The 14,297-nt window shown below is 43.4% G+C and overlaps 1 protein-coding gene and 1 pseudogene across 1 annotated transcript in view; both read left to right on the forward strand.

Annotated features, from left to right (window-relative positions):
- Positions 1–11,545: 11,545 nt before the first annotated feature.
- LOC147913369 (uncharacterized) lies at positions 11,546–14,061 on the forward strand (annotated as a pseudogene).
- The window catches only part of LOC101400836 (heparan-alpha-glucosaminide N-acetyltransferase), a 32,793-nt gene continuing 32,202 nt past the window's right edge, over positions 13,707–14,297 (forward strand). Inside the window, exon 1 of the mRNA XM_087418618.1 lies at positions 13,707–13,798. The gene's annotated coding sequence lies outside the window, so the exon portion shown is untranslated. The remainder of the gene's footprint in view (positions 13,799–14,297) is intronic.

The raw sequence follows: 14,297 nt of genomic DNA on the forward strand, positions 1-14,297 counted from the left end.
GCCCAGGACCTGTAGGCTTTACTGGTGAATTTACCAAATATTTAAAGAAGAATTAATACCAGTCCTTCTCAAACTCTTCCAAAACATTGAAGAGGAAGTAACACTTCCAAACACATTTTATGAGGCCAGCTTTACTCTAATACCAAAACCAGACAAGGACACTACAAGAAAAGAAAACTATAGGCCAATATCCCTAATGAATATATGAACACGAACCAAGGATGGTTCAATATACACAAATCAATCAATGTGATACACCATATTAACAGAATGAAGGATGAAAATCATATGATCTTCTCAATAGATGCAGAAAAAGCATTTGACAAAATTCAACATCCTTCCATTTAAAAACTCTCAACAAATAAGGTATAGAAGTAAAGTATCTCAACATAATAAAGGCCATATATGACAAGCCCACGGCTAAGATCATACTCAGCAGTGAAAAGCTGAAAGCTTTTCTTCTAAGATCAAGAAAAAGAAATGCATTCTCATCACTTCTATTCAACATAGTCCCAGCCAGATCAATTAGGGAAGAAAAAGAAATAAAAGACAATCCAAATCCTTAGAGAAGTAAAACTGTCTCCGTTTACAGATGACAGATCCTATATATAGAAAACTCTGAAGACTCCACCAAAAAAAAAACTGTTAGAACTAATAAATGAATTTAGTAAAGTTGAAGGATACAAAATCAACATACAAAAATCAGTTGTGTTTCTATACACTAACAACGAATTATCCGAGAATTAAGAAAACAACCCCATTTACAATAGCATCAAAAACAATAAAATACTTAGGAATAAATTTAACCAAGGAGGTAAAAGACTTGTACACTGAAAACTATAAGACATTGATAAAAAATTGAGGAAGACATGAATAAATGGAAAAATATCCCATGTTTATGGATTGTAAAAATTAATATTGTTAAAATATTCATACTACCCAAAACAATCTACAGGTTAAGTGCAATCTCTATCAAAATTCCAATGGCATTTTTCACAGAAATAGGAAAATCCTAAAATTCGTATGGAATCAAAAGATCCCAAATAGCCAAAGCAGTCTTGAGAAAGAATAAGAAAACTGGAGGCATCACAATTCCTGATTTCAAAGTACCTTACATGGGGCTGGCCCCGTGGCTTAGCGGTTAAGTGCGCGTGCTCCGCTGCTGGCGGCCCGGGTTCGGATCCCGGGCACGCACCGACGCACCGCTTCTCCGGCCACGCTGGGGCCGCGTCCCACGTGCAGCAACTGGAAGGATGTGCAGCTGTGACATACAACTATCTGCTGGGGCTTTCGGGGGAAAAATAAATAAATAAATAAGATTAAAAAAAAAAAAGTACCTTACAAAGCTATAGTAATCAAAACAGTAGGGACTGGCATTAGAATAGATACATAGACCGATGGAACAGAATTAGAGAGCTCAGTTATAAGCTCAGTTAGGTATATATGGTCAACTAATCTTTGACAAGGGTGCCAAGAATATTCAATGAGGAAAGGATAGTCTCGTCAATAAATGGTGTTGGGAAAACTGGATATCTACATGCAAAAGAATGAAAATGGACCCCTATTTTACACCACTCACAAAAATTAACTCAAAATGCATTAAAGACTTAATCATGAGACCTGAAACTGTAAAACTCCTAGAGGAAAACATAGGTAGAAAGCTCCTTGACATTGGTCTTGGCAGTGATTTTTTTTTGGATTTGACACCAAAAGCACAAGCAACAAAAGCAAAAATAAACAAATGGGACTACATCAAACTAAAAAGCTTCTGCAGAGCAAAGGAAACAATCAACAAAATGAAAAGGCAACCTATAGAGCGGGAGAAAATATTTGCAAACCAGATATCTGACAAGGGGTTAATATCTAAAATATATAAGGAACTTATGCAACCGACTAGCAAAAGAACAAATAATCCAATTTAAAAATGGGTAGAACAGACATTTTTCCAAAGAAGACATACAGATGGCCAACAGGTACATGAAAACGTGCTCAACATCACTAATCATCAGGGAAATGCAAATCAAAACAGTGATTGGGGGCCGGCCCCATGGCATAGTGGTTAAGTCCAGCTTGCTCTGCTTTGGCTGCCTGAGTTTGTGGGTCTGGATCCCAGGCACGGACCTACACCACTCATCAAGCCATGCTGTGGTGGCAACCCACATACAAAAAATAGAGAAAGATTGGCACAGATGTTAGCTCAGGGCTAATCTTCCTCAAGCAAAAAAAGAGGTAGATTGGCAATATATGTTAGCTCAGAGCAAACCTTCCTCACACAGAAAAACAAAACACAAAAGAACACACAATGAGATATCACTTCATACCTGTTAGGATGGCTTTTTATAAAAAAGACAATAGATAACAAGTGTTGGCGAGGATGTGGAGAAACGGGAACCCTTGTGCACGGCTGGTGAGAATGTAAATTGGTACAGCCACTCTGGAAAACAGTATGGAGGTTCCTCAAAAGATTAAAAATAGAACTACAGTATGATCCAGCAATCCCACTTCTGGGAATATATCTGAAGGAAATGAAATCAGTATCTTGAAGATATTTTCGGACTCCCATGTTCATTGCAGCATTATTCAAAATAGCCAAGATATGGAAACAGCCTGTCTGTCGAGTGATGAATGGATAAAGACTACACACACACACACACACACGATATTATTCAACCATGAGAAAGAAGGAAATCCTGCCATTTGCAACAACATGAAGCTAGAGAACATTATGCTAAGCAAAATTAGCCAGACAGAGAAAGACAAATACTGTATGACCTCATTTATATGTGGGGTTAAAAAAAAAATTAAACTCATAGAAACAGAGTGGAATGGTGGTTACCAGGGGCTGGGGGTGGAAGAGATGGGGAGATGCTGGTCAAAGAGCACAAGTCTTCAGTTATAAGGTGAATAAGCTCTGGAGATCTAATGCACAGCATGGTGAGTATAGTTAATAATACTGTATTGTGTACCTTGAACTTTCTAGGCGAGTAGAACTTAAGTGTTGTCTCTACAAAAAAAAATGTAACTATGTGAGGTGATGGATATGTTAATAAACCTGATTATGGTAATCATTTCACAAAGTATATGTATGTCAATCACGTTGTACACTTTAAATATATACAATTTTATTTGTCAATTATACCTCAATTAAGCTGAAAAAAAAGTTAGAACATTTTCACCATCATCTCAAAAAAAAAAACAAACAAACCCATATCCATTAGCTATCATCCCCTTTCCTCCCAGTCCTCCTCCTTCCCTTCCAGCCCTAGACAACCACTAATCTGCTTTCCGTCTTTATAGATTTTTCTATTCTAGACTTTCATATGAATGGAATCATATAATATGTGGACTTTTGTGACTGGCCTCTTTCACTCAGCATGTTTTCACAGTTTATCCAAGCTGTAGCATGTATCAGTACTTCATTCCTTTTTTTTTTTTTAATTAATTTATTTATTTTCCCCCCAAAGCCCCAGTGGATAGTTGTATGTCATAGCTGCACATCCTTCTAGTTGCTGTATGTGGACACGGCCTCAGCATGGCCGGAGAAGCAGTGCGTCGGTGCGTGCCCGGGATCTGAACCCAGGCCGCCAGCATCGGAGCACGCGCACTTAACCGCTAAGCCACGGGGCCAGCCCCTTCATTCCTTTTTATAGCTAATATCCCAGTGCATGGATATACTGCATTTTGTTTATCCCTTATTCCATTGATGGACACTTGGGTTGTTTCCACTTTTGGATATTATGAATAATGCTCGTATAACCATTTGTGTACAACTTTCTGTGTTTTCATTTCTCTTATTATATACCTACAAGTGGAATTACTGGGTCATGTGGTAATTCTACGTTTAATTATTTGAGGAACTGCCATTAAACAGACAGTTTTCCAAAGCAGCTGCACCATTTTACATTCCTATCACCTATGTCTGAGGGTTCTGATTTTCTACATTATCTGACTTTTTGATTATAGCCATCCTAATAGGTGAGAAGTGGTATCTCATTGTGGTTTTTCTTTGGAGTGAGTTTACTTTTATATATTGTTACATGGGGCTTCTGATACTTGCTGTTAAAATTAGTCTCACAGATCCTCTCTTTCTTATATGCAAAATAGGAATGACAATAGCTTTCTTCTAGAGTGGTTTTCTCCTCTTTTTAAATTATGGTAAAATACACATAAAATTTACATTTCACTATTTTTTAGTGTTCAGTTCAGTGGCATTAAGTACATTCATATTGTTGTGCAACCATCACCACCATCCATCTTCAGAACTTCTTCATCTTCATCAAGTGAAACTCTGTACCCATTTAACACTAACTCCCCATTTACCAAGCCCTACACACACACACACACACACAGAAGTCCCTGGCAGCCACCATAATGGGTGTACAAATATTTCTTTTGAGTCTCTGCTTTCAATTCTTTTGGGTATATAATGAAAAGTGGAATTCCTGGATCAATATGTCAATTTTATGTTTAATTTTTTGAGGAATAGCCATACTGTTTTCCACAGTGGCTGTACCATTTTACATTCCCACCAGCGATACACAAGCGTTCCAATTTCTCCACATCCTCGTCCACATTTGTTTCCTGTTTGTTTTTTTTTAATAGTAGCCATCCTAATGAGTGTGAAGTGGTATTGGTATGCATTTCCCTAATGATTAGTGATGTTGAGCATCTTTCCATGTACTTATTGGCCATTTGCATATCTTCTTTGGAGAAATGTCTATTCAAGTCCTGTGCCCATTTTTGAATCAGGTTGTTTGTTTTTGTTGTTGTTGAGTTGTAGGAGTTCTTTATACATACTGGATATCAATCCCTTATCAGATATATGATTTGCAAATATTTTCTCTCATTCCATGGTGGTCTTTTCACTGTTGATAGTGTCCTTTGATGAGCAAATTTTTAAATTTTTCTGAAGTCCAATTTATCTTTTCTTTTGTTGTCTGTGCTTTTGCTGTCATATCCAAGAAATCATTGCTAAATCCATTGTCATGAAGGCTTTCTCCTGTTTTCTTCTAAGACTTTTATAGTTTTAGCTCTTACATTTAGGTCTTGGATCCATTTGAGTTAACTTTTATTTACAGTGTAAGACAGGGTCCAACTTCAGTTCTTTGCACGTGGGTATCCAGTTTTCCCAGCATCATTTGTTGAAAACACTGTCCTTTCCCCATTGAATGGTCATTGCACCCTTGTCAAAAACCATTTGATCCTATATGCAAGAGTTTGTTTCTGAGTTCTCTATTTTATTTCATTGGTCTCTATCTCTGACTTTACCACTCTACCAGTACCACATTGTTTTGATTACCATAGCTTTGTACTAAGTTTTGAAATCTAGATGTGTGAGACCTACAACTTTGTCCTTTTTTTTTTCCAAAATTATTTTGACTATTCAGGGTCCCTTGTGATTCCATATGAATTTTAGATGGCTTTTTCTATTTCTGCAAAAAACTCCTTTGGGATTTTGATAGATATTGAATTGAATCTATAGATTGCTTTTGGGTAGTATTGACATATTAACAATATTACGTCTTCCAATCCATGAACAGGGGACTCACTGTGGCTCTGATTTGCATTTTCCTGATGACTAATGATGTTGAACATCTTTTCCTGTGCTTATTGGCTATTTGTGTATCTTCTTTGGAGAAATATCTATTCGGATCCTTTGCCCATTTTTTTTTCTTTCCACATTGTTAAATCAAGTTGTTTGTTTTGTGTTGTTGAGTTGTTGGAGTTCTTTATATATTCTTTATTCTTGTCCCTTATCAGATATATGATTTGCAAATATTTTCTCCCACTCTGTGGATTTTCTTTTCACTTTCTTGACAGTGTCTTTTTTTTTGTTTTGTGAGGAAGATCAGCCCTGAGCTAACATCCAGGCCAATGCTCCTCTTTTTGCTGAGGAAGACTGGCCATGAGCTAACATCTGTGCCCATCTTCCTCCACTTTAAATGGGACGCCACCACAGCATGGCTTGACAAGCTGTGCGTTGGTGCGTGCCAGGATCCAAACCTGCGAACCCCAGGCCGCCAAAGTGGAGCGCACGCACTTAACAGCTGTGCCACCGGGCTGGCCCCTTGACAGTGTCTTTTAAAGCACAAAAGTTTTAAATTTTGATGAAGTCCAATTTATGTATATTTTTCTTTTGTTGCTCATACTTTTGGTGTCCTACCTAGGAATCCATGGCCAAATCTAAAGTTGTGAAGAATTACCCATTATTTTTTCTTCTAAGAGTTTTATAGTTTGTGATCTTACATTAAAGTCTTTGAGAGCCAGCCCTGATGGCCTAGTGGTTAAAGCTAAGCACTCTCCAATTCAGCAGCCTGGGTTTGGTTCCCAGGTGTGGAACCACACCACTCGCCTGTCAGTAGCCATGCTGTGGTGGTGGCTCACACGGAAGAACCAGAAGAACTTACAACTACACACAACAATGTACTGGGGCTTTGGCATGGGGGATGGGGAGGAAGAAAAAGGAGGGAGATTGGCAACAGATGTAGCTTAGGGTGACTCTTCCCCTGCAAAAAATAAAAATAAAGTCTTTGATCCTTTTTGAGTTAACTTTTGTGTGTGGTGTAGAGTAATGTATAGTAAGTTCAACTTCATCTTTTGCATATTGCTCTCCCATTGTCTCAGCTCCGTTTGCTCAAATGTCTGAGCTTCTTTACATTCCTGACTCGTCCACCCACTGCTGTCTGACCTTTGCTGCTGCTGCTCCCCTGAAACTGCTGTCGCCAGGCCATAATAACCTGACAGCTAAATTGAATGGAAACTCCTCACTCCTTTCCTTCTGGAAATACCCCTTGACCTCTGTAATATCACTCTCTCCTCCTGCCACTCCAGCTTCTTCTCAGTCTCCTCCGTCCTAAGGGCTCCTGGATGTTCTATTCTCAGCCCTACACACATTGCCTGGGTGATCTCATCCTCTTCCATGATTTCACTTGCCATCTTTGTACTGATCTTTTTCCAAATACTTAACTCTCCTGACCTTTATATCAATTTTATTTGAAAATCATATATCTGATGAGGGAGTGATATCCAGTACATTTAAAGAACTCCTGGGGCTGGCCCTGTGGTGTAGCAGTTAAGTGCGCGCACTCTGCTTCAGCTGCCCAGGTTCGCAGGTTCAGATCCTGGGCAGGCACCAAGGCACCACTTGTCAGGCCATGCTGTAGTGGCATCGCATGTAAAGGAGAGGAAGATGGACACGGGTGTTAGCCCAGGGCCAGTCTTCCTCAGCAAAAGGGAGGAGGATTGGTGACAGATGTTAGCTCAGGGCTGGTCTTCCTCACACACACAAGACAAGAACAAGGGGCCAGCCCTGTGGCACAGCAGTTAAGTGCGTGCACTCCGCTGCGGCGGCCCGGGGTTCACAGGTTCGGATCCCGGGCATGCTCATGCACTGCTTGTCAAGCCATGCTGTGGCAGCGTCCCATATAAAGTAGAGGAAGATGGGCACAGATGTTAGCTCAGGGCCAATCTTCCTCGGCAAAAAAAAAAAAAAAAAAAGAGGATTGGAATTGGATGTTAGCTCAGGGCTGATCTTCCTCACAAAAAAAAAAAAAAGAACTCCTGAAGCTGGGTAGCTGAGGGTTACTGTAAATATTCAATAAAAACATGATTACCCTTCAACCTTCTTCCCAACACAGACACAGATGAAAAGAAGTTAATCTTGTTAATTTGCTGTTTTCTTGTTTAACCTGAGGGGTGACTCAAGGGTCACAAGGATTTATGAGCTTGTTTTGCAGAAGAAAAAGAATGTCTTCAAAGAAGTTACGACCACCAGATAACCAGCCCCCAGCTGCCATTGATGCCCAGAAGTCAGATTGCCCAAGGGCATGTCTGGAGTGAAAGGAACATGGATTTCCCCTTTGTTTCTCTGAAACTTCTCCTGTGAAGCCCCTTAGCTCTATAAAACCCCTTGCTTTCTTCTCCTGTTAAGGTGGATGTGAGAGACCCTATCCTCCCGCCTTCTCATTTTGGCCAATTCAAATAAACCTTTCTCCATCTCCAAACACCATGTCTCAATAATTAGTTTATTGTGCATTGGGCACATGAACTTGAGAGTAAGAGGTTTGGTATCACTTCTACAACTCAGCAAGAAACCCACAAACCATCCAATTAAAAAATGGGACTTGAAGAGACATTTCTCTAAAGAAAAACATCTGAAACTCAACATTTCTCAAATAACTCTTCTCTGCTCCAAATTTGCTTCTTTTCTAGTTCCTACATCTGTAAATGGCACACCATCCATCTGATTTTCCAAGGCAGAAAACTGGTTTATATATAATGAAGTACAACATTTAAAAGATACATTTCTGGGGCCAGCCCAGTGGTGTGGTGGTTAAGTTTTCACACTCAGCTTTGGCAGCCCAGGGTTTGCAGGTTTGGATCCCAGGTGCAGACCTATGCACCATTTATCAAGCTATGCCATGGCAGGTGTCCCACATATAAAGTACAGGAAGATGGGCACGGATGTTAGCCCAGGACCAATCTTCCTCAGCAAAAAGAGGAGAATTGGCAATGGATGTTAGCTCAGGGCTAATCTTCCTCACCAGAAAAAATAAAATAAATAAAATAAAATATATATCTTGATGAGTTTTGATACAGTTATATACTGGTGTCACCTCCCCTACAGATAAAACACAAAGCATTCCTATTTCTCCCGGCATTTCCTATGTGTCCCATCCCATTCAATCCTTTCCCCACTGCTGGCCCCAGGCAATGACTCCCTGCTTTCTTTTTAGAAAGATTAGAATTTCTTTTCCAGAGTTCCATATAATTGGGACCATACAGTATGGTATATACTTTTTTGTGTCTGTCTTCTTGCATTCAGTGTAATGTTAGTGAGATCCATCCATGTTGTATATATCAGTAGTTTATACCTTTTTATTGGTGAGTAGTATTCCATTGTACATATGTACCACAATCTGTTCACTCATTTATTCTCTGATGGACATTGGGTTGTTTTCAGTTTGAGGCTATTATGAATAAAACTGCTGTTAATATTCAAATACAAGTCTTTGTGTAGACATGTATTTTCATTTGTCTTGGGTAAATACCCAGAAGTGGTCCTATCATCATATGTAAGTGTATGTTTAGCTTTATTAAAAACTTCTAAACTGTTTTCCAAAGCATCTGTACCATTTTACATTTCCATTAGCAATGTATAAGGGTTGCATTTGCTCCACATCTTAGCCAACACTTGTTATTAACAGCCCATTTAATTTTAGCTATTCTAGTGGGTGAATAGTAGTATCTCGTAGTTTTAATTTGCATTTCCCCAAAGATAAATGATGCTAAGCACCTTTTCATATGTTTATTGGCCATTCACATATCTTCTTTGGTGAAGAACTCAAATCTGTTGCCCACTTTTATTTATTTATTTATTTTGAGAAAGATCAGCCCTGAGCTAACATCTGTTGCCAGTCCTCCTCTTTTTGCTGAGGAAGACTGGCCCGGGACTAACATCCATGCCTATCTTCCTCCACTTTATAGGGGATGCCGCCACAGCATGGCTTGACAAGCAGTGCCTCAGTGTGCACCCGGGATCCGAACCCCAGGCCGCTGCAGCGGAGTGCACGCACTTAACTGCTACGCCACCAGGCTGGCCCCTGTTGCCCATTTTTTGTGTGTGTGTGAGGAGGATCGGCCCTGAGCTAACATCTGCCAATCCTTCTCTTTTTGCTGAGGAAGACTGGCCCTGGGCTAACATCCATGCCCATGTTCCTCCACTTTATATGGGACACCGCCCCAGCATAGCTTGACACGTGGTGCCTGGTGCGCACCTGGGATCCGAACCGGCGAACCCCGGGCCGCCTCAGTGGAGCACACGCACCTAACCGCTTGCGTCACTGGGCCGGCCCTCCTGTTGCCCATTTTTAAAGTCACTTGCTTATTATTGAATTGTAAGAGTTGATTACATTTTGTGTGTGTGTGTGAGGAGGTCTAGCCCTGAGCTAACATCTGATGCCAATCCTCCCCTTTTTTCTTGAGGAAGATTGGCCCTGGGCTAACATACATGCCCATCTTCCTCTACTTTATATGGGACGCTGCCATAGCATGACTTAACAAGCAGTGTGTCGGTGCGTGCCCAGGATCCCAACCTGTGAAACCCTGGGCCGCCGAAGCAGAGTGCGCGCACTTAACCACTGTGCCACCATATTCTGGAATTAAGTCTGTTATCAGATACATGTTTGGCAAATCTTTCCTCACAGCCAGAGGCTTGCCTTTTCATTTTCTTAACAGTGTCTTTTATTAAGTGTTTTTTTAATGGTTTATTTGCTATTTAAGAAATTGTTGTCAAACCCAAGGTCATGAAGATTTTCTCCTACATTTTCTTCCAGAAGTTTTATAGTTTTAGCTTTTATATTTAGGTCTATAATCCATTTCTAGTTCAGTTTTGTGTATGATATGAGGTAAGGGTCAAGGTTTATTCCCAAATGTTCTAGCATCATTTGTTGAAAAGAGTATCATTTTCACCATTAAATTGCTTTGGCAGCTTGGTGGAAAACCAGTTGTGTGGGTTTATTTCTAGGCTCTCTATCTTATTTTATTGATCTATATTGCTATCCTTATGCCAGCAACATACTATCATGATTACTATAGCTTTATAGTAAATCTTGAAATCAGGTAGTACAAGACCTGCAACTTTGTTCTTTTGTCAAAATCATTTTGCATTTCCATATAAATTTTAGAATCGTCAATTTCTACACACACACACACACACCCTCCTAGAATTTTGATTTGGATTGCACTGAGTCAATACATAGATCAATTTGGGGAGAACTGGTATCTTAGTAATGATTCTCCTAATCTATGACCATGGTAGATCTCTCCAACTATTTAGGTCTCCTTTAATTTCAACTGATTTTGTATGTTGACTTTGAGTTTTTATTCTGAATGAATAAGTTCTAGTAGCTTTTTTTTTTTTTTTTGGTATATTCCTTAAGATTTTCCACATATACAGTCATGCCGTTTGAATAAAGCCAATTTGTATGCTTTTTATATCTTTCTCGTGCCTTATTGCACTGATGAGGACCCCCGGGACAATGCTGAGTAGAAGTGGTAAGGGCAGATATCCTGTCTTGTTCCTGATCCCAGGGCGAAAGCATTCAATCTTTCAACTGTCATGTTAGCTGTAAGTTTTTCATAGATGCCCTTTATCAGATTGAGGAAGTTCCCTTCTAGTCCCAGGTTGTTGAGAGTCGAATAGGTGTTGCATTTTGTCCGATGTTTTTTGCTGCACGTGCCTTGGCCAGTGAACTGTGAATCAGTCACAGGCATCTCTTCTGGGCTGCAGCTTGAAGATCCAGCCTGGGATTTGCTCCATCATCTGCCCACTGCTGCAGTAACGGTAGAAGCTCTTGTCGAGACGAAGCATTGTATATGAATGTGAGCAAGAAATGAACTTTTGTTGGGATAAGCCACGAGATTTGGGGCTGTTTTTTAGTGCATTATAGCCTAACAGAGAAGGTTCTTGCCCTCAGGACAAACTTTTTGCCTTCATGGAGCTTACACTCTAGTGCAAGGGAAGGATGAACAAATACACATTGTAATGTCAGGTAGAGATGAGTATGATGAAGAAAACAAAGCAGATACAGCAGGATATGGGCATGAAGAATGTTTTAGTTTAGCTAGGGGTACTGGGGAAGGCCTCCTTGAAGGAGGTAACAGTGGAGCTCAGAGCCAAATGAAGTGAAGGAGGGGGCCTTGAGGTATCTGGGGGAAGGGTGTTCCACGTAGAGAGAACAGCCATGCACAGCCCTAAAACAGGAACTACAGACTCTCCAGGGCATGGAGGATTGTGACAAAGTGGAAAGAGCTGTCCTCTCACAGGGAACAGAGAAGGGCACATCCACCCAATCACCCCCGTGGCCCCTTCTGGTTCTGTGGGGACCAGAAGTGGCTGTCGGACAATAGACAACTAGTTGGCAATGGTCTTGCCAGACTGCTTAGACACCAGTGTCCCCAACTCCTGGGATTTTGAACAGTGGGGCAGGGGCAAAGGGGAAAAAGGGGGTAACAACTTCCTCCTGACATAGCAGCATAGAGGCTTGTTTTCTCTGAGAAAAATCACGTGACTGACCTCTGTGAGTTCATGACCATTACTTTCCTGGAAGTTATTCTCCACCTTAACGCTCATCAACAGCTTGCTGCTGTCCTTAGGAAGAAGCCGAAACGCTACCCTGTGGTCTTGCTCACCTCCCCTCACATCCCTCCCTTCACAGAATTCTGCTTCAGTCACGCCGGTTTCTTTCAGTTCCTGCACTGAGCTCTGCTTTCTCTGAGCCTTTGCAAAGGCTGTCCCTTCTGTTAGGAACACTCTTCCCGTGTCTCTGTGGCACAGTCGTTTTGCACGTTCACTGTTAACTGAAAGGAACACTCTTCCTCCTTTCGCCTGGCTAACATCCCTCAGGACTCAGTTTAAATATCAGTCCTCCTGGGAGCCTTCCCAGACTAGCTTAGATGCTTCTGTCAAATGCTATCTTAGCATCTTGTTCTTCTATGAACATAGCACTCATCACCCTGTATTGTAACTTTAAAAAATTATCAAGTAATTCAGACACTCAAAGAAGTATAAAAAATAATATAGGGAGCACCCATATACCTATCACCCTAGTTAATCAATAAAACATTACCAGCTGAAGCCCACTGTGAAGTTGGCCCTAACAGCCTGCTCCCTCCCTACTCCCAACCATTACTTGAATTTAGTGTTTCTCTTTCCATGTGTCTTGATACTCACATATGCATACATCGCTAAACAACATACAGTATGGTTTTGCTTCGCTTTACACTTTACATATAAGTTATTAGGAAGGTATTTCTGTAACTTGCATTTGCCCCTCAGCCTTATTTTTGAGATCATCCATGTTGATTCATGTAACTCTAGATCATTTCTACTGTTATATATATTGACCACATTTATCAATTTTCCCCAGGGTGGACATTCAGATTGTTTACAGGTTTTTGCCATTTCAAGCGACTCTGCTACAAGCATTATTGTACATGTCCCCTGATACTATGATAGTTCCTCCGGGTATATAGGTAGGAATGGAACGACGGGGTCATCGTGCCCGCGCGCCTTTATCACTTGATCAGAGACTGGCAAGAGCTCTTCAGAGTGGTGGTACCACATACCGGCTTTTAAGTCCCATCTCTCCCTCTGGATAGTAAACGCCTTGGAGGCTGGAACTCTGCTGGTTTTGCCTACCAGGGCATTTCCAGAACAGTGGACAGAGGACACGACACCCGATTGCATGATGAATGGCTGGACGCAGGAATTAGCAGAATGTTGCTCAGGGGAGTGGTCGGGGATTGGGGAGCAGCGGCTCGCGGCCTGCAGGAGGCCTCTCTTCTGGATGTTTCTCTTCCCGAGGACAAAAAGCACTGCGCAACTGGACGAGAATCTTGGCGCTCTACTTAGGCAGCCTGCCCCCGCGCGGGGCCGAGAGGGGCCCTCCCGCCCGGCCGGCGCCGCCCTCCGCGGCCGCGTTCCCCCGCCCCCGCGGGCGGCTCAGGGGCGGTGACGGCACCCGAGAGGCAGGCGATGACGGGCGCGCGACCGAGCGCCGCGGAGGAGCGCAGGGCCAGGGAGCGCGGCGGCGCGGGGCCGGCGGCGGCGGCGGCGGCGGCGGCGGCGGCGGGGCGGCGGCAGCGGCGGCTCGGGGCGGCGGCGGGCGGCATGAGCGGGGCGCGGGGCGCGGGCCGGGCGCTGGCCGCGCTGCTGCTGGCCGCGTCCGTGCTGAGCGCCGCGCTGCTGGCCCCGGCCGCGCCCCGGAGCGCGGCGCCGAGCGCGCGCGGCCGCGAGGTGAGTGCGCGCCCGGCTCGGCACGGCGGCTGGGCGCCCCGGCGCCGCTGCGCCCCTCCGGCTGTGGGGCTCGGACCTGGCCGCGCGACCGTGCCCTCCCCGGGGCGACGCGCCGTCTCCTCGCGGCTCGGGACGCGCGGCGGGCGGGCGCTCGGGGCAACAGTCCTCCGGAACTGGAGTTTTCCTTTCCGCCGGCTGGTGGGCGCCGCGGGCCGGGAGTCCGTGTCAGCAGCGCGCGGGCCGCATCGCGGGCGGGGGCCTAGCGCAGTGGAGGGGCCCGGCCGCGCTCACCGGGGAGAGCGGGACGGCGGCGGGGGCACCTGGCGTCTTCAGGCGACTCACGTCCACACAGTGAAGTGCCTCTGATCGGGAGGCCTGCTGCTCCCCAAGGCGAAGCTAAAGGAGAGAGGGACTGGCCCAGAGGCGTGTGCCCGACAGCCATCCCCCTGCGCGAATGCAGGCCGTGCCCAGCGGCCCGCTGCACGCGGCACGCTGCGGG

Source organism: Ceratotherium simum, chromosome 28 (assembly GCF_057802395.1).
Source record: "Ceratotherium simum simum isolate JZ-2026a chromosome 28, ASM5780239v1, whole genome shotgun sequence".
NCBI classification, from domain to species: Eukaryota; Metazoa; Chordata; class Mammalia; order Perissodactyla; family Rhinocerotidae; genus Ceratotherium; species Ceratotherium simum.